Source organism: Ixodes scapularis, unplaced genomic scaffold, assembly GCF_016920785.2.
Source record: "Ixodes scapularis isolate PalLabHiFi unplaced genomic scaffold, ASM1692078v2 PGA_scaffold1__304_contigs__length_218370807, whole genome shotgun sequence".
Lineage (NCBI taxonomy): Eukaryota > Metazoa > Arthropoda > Arachnida > Ixodida > Ixodidae > Ixodes > Ixodes scapularis.
The window spans coordinates 71,041,346-71,048,597 of record NW_024609846.1 but is presented as its reverse complement, the minus strand read 5'-3'; the positions used below and the strand labels follow the sequence as shown (position 1 = coordinate 71,048,597).

At 45.6% G+C, this 7,252-nt stretch overlaps 1 long non-coding RNA gene across 1 annotated transcript; it reads left to right on the top strand.

The window, feature by feature from the left end:
* The first annotated feature begins 3,203 nt into the window (after positions 1–3,203).
* LOC121836078 lies at positions 3,204–6,996 on the top strand. The gene is made up of 4 exons (XR_006077774.1): positions 3,204–3,413; positions 4,094–4,485; positions 6,656–6,806; positions 6,936–6,996. It is a non-coding gene; the product is annotated as an uncharacterized LOC121836078 (long non-coding RNA).
* Positions 6,997–7,252: the final 256 nt, after the last annotated feature.

Sequence of the window (7,252 nt, the reverse complement as noted above, 5' to 3'; positions counted from 1 at the left end):
TGTTAGTAATCATTTCGATGGTTGTGAGGTTTCTGTTCATGACGGAATATCTGACCATAAGTTAGTATTTTTAAAATGTGATATTTCTGTTACTAAGTCTAAACACTATGAAAAGAAGATGTACTATGATTTTGGTAGGGCAAATGATGAATCCGTTATTGACTATCTTGAGCAGTGCCTCGATAACTTCAATCAGCGGACTGAGGTAAATGATATGTGGCTGAGCTTTAAGTGTATAGTGGGCCATTGTCTTGCTTATTTTATTCCAAAAAAGACAAAAAAGATAAAACGCCGAAACCCGTGGATAACACGGGAAATTCTGCACGTCAAACGGAAGCTGAAAAGGCTTCGGAAGCGTCGATCTGATTATGTAAATCAGCAGGCGAGGCAACTAAAAAGCTTAATAAAATTGGCTAAAGAAACATACCATACAAGGACGTTACCTGAATGTTTGCTATCTAACCCCGAAAAGTTCTGGCGTCACCTATCTCCTACAAAAAGTGGTATTAAACAGATATCTATTGACGGCAGCCTGGTGAGTGACAAGGCAATAATAGCAGTTAAGTTCAATCAGTTTTTCCAGTCTGTATTTACAAGAGAGTCACGTCAGAACATCATTATTCCTCCCGCAGATGACATGAGCAGTTTTATATCTGAGGAGGGTGTTGTTGCACTACTACTTTCACTCGATGAAAAAAAATCCCCGGGACCAGATGCTTTGCCGAATGCCTTCTTTAAAAGATATGTAGAATGGGTGGCCAAATACCTTGTACGAATATTTTCTATATCAATCAAGGATGCTGCATTACCGAATGACTGGCTAGTCGCTAGGGTTGTCCCTGTAAAGAAATCTGGCAGAAGTGACTCAATTGATAATTATCGTCCTATCTCCATGACTTGCACGGCCTGTAAATTACTAGAACATATCATAACCAAACAACTCGTTTCTTTCTTAGAAATGCATAATGTTCTAAACCCCAACCAACATGGTTTCCGCAGTGGCCTGTCAACGGTAACCCAGTTGATTGAATTTTACCATGAATTAGCCACTTACGTTAACAACCGTACGCAGGTTGATGCAGTTTTCATCGACCTGTCGAAGGCATTCGACCGGGTACCTCACCGCAGACTGATTAAGACATTAATAGATCTCGGAGTTCCCTTTTCTTTGACTAAGTGGATCAATGCATATCTTTCAAACCGTCAACAATTTGTGGATATAAATGGTACTTACTCAGGGCTGTTAGATGTTCATTCTGGGGTGCCCCAAGGTTCTGTCTTAGGGCCCCTACTTTTTTTAACTTACGTTAACAGTTTGTTCCCATCCAATGAAGATGTCCCAATTAAGCTAAGAATGTTTGCCGACGACTGCGTCATTTACAGTCCCGTTATTGAAATACAAGACCAGATAAAAGTGAGTAAAGCACTGGCTAACATTGCGTCTTGGTGTCGTGAAAATAACATGAAGATTAATATTAGCAAAACTCAGTACATGCACATAACAACAAAAAGAACTGTCTTAAACTTTAGCTATGAGGTTGCTGGCGTAGTATTGACTGAAGTGGACAGTTACAAATATTTAGGAGTGATTTTGTCTTCTGACCTCGGGTGGAAAAGGCATGTGGAGTATGTTAAAAAGCGGGCAACTAACAAATTGTGGTACCTGAAGAGAACGCTGGGTAAAACTCCCCCTTCCGTTAAAATTCTTGCGTATAAGACAATTATTAGACCTGTGTTAGAATACGCGTCTGCAGTGTGGAGCCCATGGCAGAGCTCTCTGGTCAGAGAACTCGAAGATATTCAGTCGCTAGCTGTGCGTATAGTTTTTTCAGATTTCAGACGAACTACGTCTGTGACCGAACTTAAAAGGAGAGCCAATATAAGCCCTCTGTCAAACAGAAGAGAGAGCCAACGGTTGAAGCTGTTCTTTCAGATTTTCAAGAACTGTATAAAAATTGATGGCTCCGTTTACTTAAAACCAAAAAGTTTTTACTCGGAACGCTTGCATCACTCAAAGACCGTAGCCCCTATTAAACCTCGAATAAATAGCTATAAACAATCTTTTTTTGTGCATACAATTGATTTGTGGAACAGCCTTCCCGGGGATGTTGTCGATATTGATTCACTCTGTTCTTTCGAAAAAGCCGTAGATAATATTTTTCAGTGCTAAGATTGCTTTTATTGCTCTTATGAAATTATTTTACTGTCTTTATTTTTTATTACTGCTGTTACATTTACTGCTATACTGTTATTGTTATTACTAGTATTACATTTGGTTACTGTATTGTTTCTCTTCTTTCGAATATGTCGTAGATATTAATTTTCGGTGCTAAGATTGCTTTTTGTTTAGAACTGTTGTGTTTATAATGTGCATGTGTGACACTGTATCACCCCACTCCTGCCTTGGCCCTATATTGGGCTGGCAGTATTGATAAATAAATAAATAAATATATATATATACATATACGACGAAGGCCCGACTCCGGCCGAAACGGCGAAGATTAAATCGTCCGTTGTTGCTGTTTTCACTAAGGGTTTTTTCTTCTCAGTTTTATACCCACGCCTTCGGCCTGCCGCCACCCATGCCCGTTATATATATATATATCAGGGTTGGGCAGTATTGCGATACAAATGTATCGCGATAGTATTTCAGAAATACATTTCGTATCTGTATTTCTGTATCGCGATACATTTTTTTCACCAGTATCTGTATTCCTGTATCGAAATACATTTGGAATGTTTCTTTGTATCGCGATACAATCAGGATGAAATGTATTTCGTTACATTTCTTGAGAAATACTGCCCCCCCCCCCCCCACCGAAGAAAAAAAAAAGAAACATGTCCGAACCAACGAGCTTGAGTAAACTTAGAGCGGTAAACCAGCAGCCGAAAATGGCACCCCCCCGATTGCCGCCATCTTGCCTGTTTGCCACATTAGTGATCACGTGACTTAAAGATGGCTGCGCCCAGAGGTGGGTCACATCAGATTGGTCAGATCACGGTCAGCAGATGGGCTCTCTGGGGATGTGTTCCAATCTTACTCAAATAGACCTGAGTTATTCCGGCGAATCAAGTCACGTGACAAGACAGGTTGACGCGGGTAGGTTTTTGAACGCAACGGGTACAAGACCTTTTCTCAAGAGTGAGATAGAGTAAATTTTGGAACACGGCGACACGGCCGCCTGAATGGGAGCCACTGTAGCCGAGCTGGCCGAGCCGAGCGCGAGTGTGTGCGTGTGCGAGCTGGTCGGGGGCGGCTGGTGCGGCGACGGCGGCAACGGCGGTGCGAGTCGCATTGAACCGCGATGATCGTGCTCTGGGAGATTGGAAAATCTCCATGCGTGCTATGTTTGGCTAGGCAGACGATGAACAAATAGAGCCGGGTATGAACGTATGGCACAAGATCTAACCAGGTATGGGCACCGATCCGAATCGGTCGTAGTACATGTCCAACATCGCGTGGATATCTCGCATGAAAGTTTTGCATTCTCTCTGCACTCAACCTGCGGAATGTTCATTGCTCTTAAGGATAGGTACGCAGGGCATATGGAGTGTCTGCGATTGGAAGCCGAGAATGAATGCGTGAGAGGTTTTGGTGCTTTCGCGTGACTAAGGCTCGAGGATACGGTTGATCACGTCAGACGTTCCCGGCCGATTTTCTTTTACGTCCGACCCATATTAGGTTGCTATAGGTTGCCGTGCCCGTGGGGATCGGCACTGCTACCGTAAGTTCGCGCTGTGATTTGTAAGCATGGTCCTCGGAGTCCTGAGCCCTCGGCGCACACCAGGCGCCGTCTTCATATATAAGATCTCTACCGCGCATACGTCCGACGTACCTTTGAAAAAATCGGCCGAGTATGTCCAACGTATGTAAGGAATGCCTTCCGGGTACGTCCAAACTACCTTTAGACACAGCGTTAATTCTCTGCTTGCAAGGCGCCGGTAGTCGTCTGTAGGTGTCAACACGGCTGAGAATAGTGATGGAAACCAATGTCGTTGGTCAAAGTTCTCAAGACAGTGCTTACTCGCTCGCGTCGAAGCTTGTGAACGGTTACACCTGAAACCACTTTATGTCTCTTTTTTTCGGATACAGCTTTTTCCGGGATACCAGCAAGCGCTACAGCTGTTGCGCCGTCTTGTTACAGAAGGACTGGGCATCCGCAGACACAAGTGCAGTCCTTCAACCACTGCTGGTGTCAAGTGCAGGAAAATAACAAGGGGCTCACAGATTTTTTACAGAGCAGCCGAGACAGCATAATGCTGGATTGTAACTCTGTTGTTACAGTGTCTTTCACCAAGCACAGCTGTTCCGGGGACGGCCACGTGCTGTCTTTTTGCCTGTTTGCTACGGTCGACACGGTGGAGGCAGGTCGTGACATTGCACGGACGGCTGGACACCGAAGCGACGCAGGCTGACCATCAACCTTCTCAAGGGTGACCCATCTTCAGCCTCCTGAGTACGCTGAAGGCATCATACTCACCTAGGTCTGGTGCCATTGCAGCAAAGCACTTCTGCGCTTCACGAGGCATGCTTGCTTCTCTTTTTATGACTTTCTCTCGGGGCTCTGTCAGCATCTTCTTTGACTCTTGCTTTTGTTCGAGCGGTCATTTGGATCGTGAGAGAAAATAGTCTGCAGGGACTGCTGTCCCTGTCCAATATAGTGCCTTTAGCTTTCAGTGACGTCTTTCAGAAGCGACTACTAACAAAAGTCTCCGCACTTTCTCTACACTGGCATGGATCGAAAGCATCCTTACACATATGTCACTCCAGAGGCACTCCTGTAGCTTCTGGCGAACCAGAAAGACATCTAGTTGAACCATTGCTCCCTTTTGTGATTTTTTTTTTTTTAAAACTTGCCCTATCCTTGTCTTTTAGTGTTTTTCTTTTCTTCTTATGTCTGTGTCATTTACAGAGTCATATCAACCACACAAAACGTAATGTAACTTTGAAAGTTATGTAGACCTAAGTAATGGTTAGTTACACATCAACATATCTGCCGACATTTGTTCACTGCTTACTCCATTAGCATGCTGCCTGCGATGCGTCTCCGACTGGTGTGCTTACCGATTCTGAAAAAGTGGTCTCTCAATTTCCTCTCGGTGATGTCATACAAGCGTCATGCTGTTGCCGGCCGCAATCCTGGCAGTGTCACAGCAGCGCGGGTGAACGTGACGGACGCCTGTTTTGCTGCAGGCCGCTCTTCAGTGTTGCAGTCCACGGAAGTTTTGGCAGCTAGAAGTTGGGACGCCCTGACGACAGCGACACTCGTGTTCGGTTGTTCTACTCGCAGCCTTTTCGTTAGCATTTCTACGACCAACCGCCAGAATCACGACATGCAACAGCATGACACTTTGGCTTCTGTGACGTCATTTGTTGCCACTTTGGGACCACTTTTGATGTATGGGCAGCATAGGACGCTAAACACACCGGTTGGAAACACGCTACGGACACCATACTATATATATAACCTTGACATGGAATCTCTCTTGCACTGTGAATGTCTTGTACATTTCTCTCGCTACCTTCTCTGGAATGCCGTTTTCTGATTCAAAGCGCATCCTTGATTTCTTATGCTGTAACCTCCGTCTGGTTTTTTCATCTGTCAACTGCCTTGCTTATGTTGAAATAGTGCGACCAAAACTAGAATATGCGTCCTCGGCGTGGGAGCCACATGTTAAATGTCTCTCATCCAATTTCAGGGGTGGATGCAGGAATTTCCTGAGGAGGGGGGGGGGGGGGTCAGGTGTTGGTCAGCGTACCATATCTTTAGGAACCCCCTCCCCTTCTCCCTCGTTTCACGCCCTAAATTTTACGCATGCAGAAATCAAGAGGGGGGGGGGGGGGGTCAGGATATCCGGACCCCCCCTCTAAATCCGCCCCTGCCCAATCCGGATTTGGTTCAGAATCGGGCTAGTACTCGCTTTATTCTACATTTTAGGTTTGGTAGCATCACTAAACTTAAATGCAACTTAAATGCAGTTTTTTTTTCAAACTCCCCTGTGTTCATATAGGCATATTAGAAAACTTTGTCTCCATCATAGGTTTTAATTCCTGCATGATTTATTCATCTTGCCACCGCATCGGATATTCCCTCGCATTGATCACTGTTCCTCTCAACAGGCCTGTCGACTTTAATGGCCTGTCTGAAGCCACTGTTTCCCTCCAAGACATTGACTCCTTTCGTGACATATTAAGCTCAATATTTTATTAAATCACTCCATTATGCAATACCCTAACCCCAGGGCTCTTAGGATACTTAAAATAAATAAACAAAATGGAAAAAGTCGGTAGTTGGAAAGAAACAGGACGATTCTTGTCGTGAGAAGCCAAGTCTTTTGATATGTGGCGCCAAGTCTTCATAAATGGTGTTTTGCAAACAGAAGCCAGGCTCAGATGGCAAATGTAGCACAGGTTTAGTTATTGTCCACGAAAGAGCACGAGCTTGTTGAAGTATTGCCGGACGGGCACTCCCCTTTCCTCGGCACTTTGCTGCCGGCACATGTGGTGAATCCTCAGCTGAAAGTAGTGTGCCAGCATCTTCTTGAGCATGACAGAGAAGTGAGATTGATTGTCAATTGTTTGTGCAACAAACAGGTGGTCGAACCTCTTGAAGGATGGTGACAAGGAGACAATACTCAATGTCTCGGTTTGCAGCCTGAGAAGCCAGTTCCGCCCTCCCTTGGCCACTGTGTCGAAGTTTCTGCGAAGCACCTTCTCGGCAGTGGTGCAGAGATGCAGAATGTCTGGGGATGGACTGTGGAGACCGCCCTTGTCCTTGACACGCACCAGGTCACATTTGTCAGTGGTGAAAAGTGCAATCCTTGCACAGTCCGGGCATTTTGCGTCTTTTGCAAAGTGAACGGCCACATTGCCCGCAATGTATTGTAGAATGCTCTCGGCAAACTCCGAGAGAGGCTTGTATCCTATAACCCAGGTGGCGTCGGCGTCGTCCTGGCTTGTGTCAGCTGTCGGGTCTTGCTGGCGCTTGTCCGACGAACTCAAAAGGAGCGTCTCCGTGCCGTCGACCTGACAGTTGCCACGGCTCGAGGGCAGCACATTCGCGATGAGGCACTTCCTGTACGCCGAGCGAAATTCGAGGGCCGTAGGATTGTTGTTGTTGCCCGTTCTGTTCCTGATTGTTGCAAAGAACAATTCGAGGTGGTCTTGACTTAGCTTGCGTGTCAGCAGGCACTTGAGCAAAGGACTGCTGCTCCAAACGAGGTCTTCAGCCAGACCCTTGATGGACTGGAG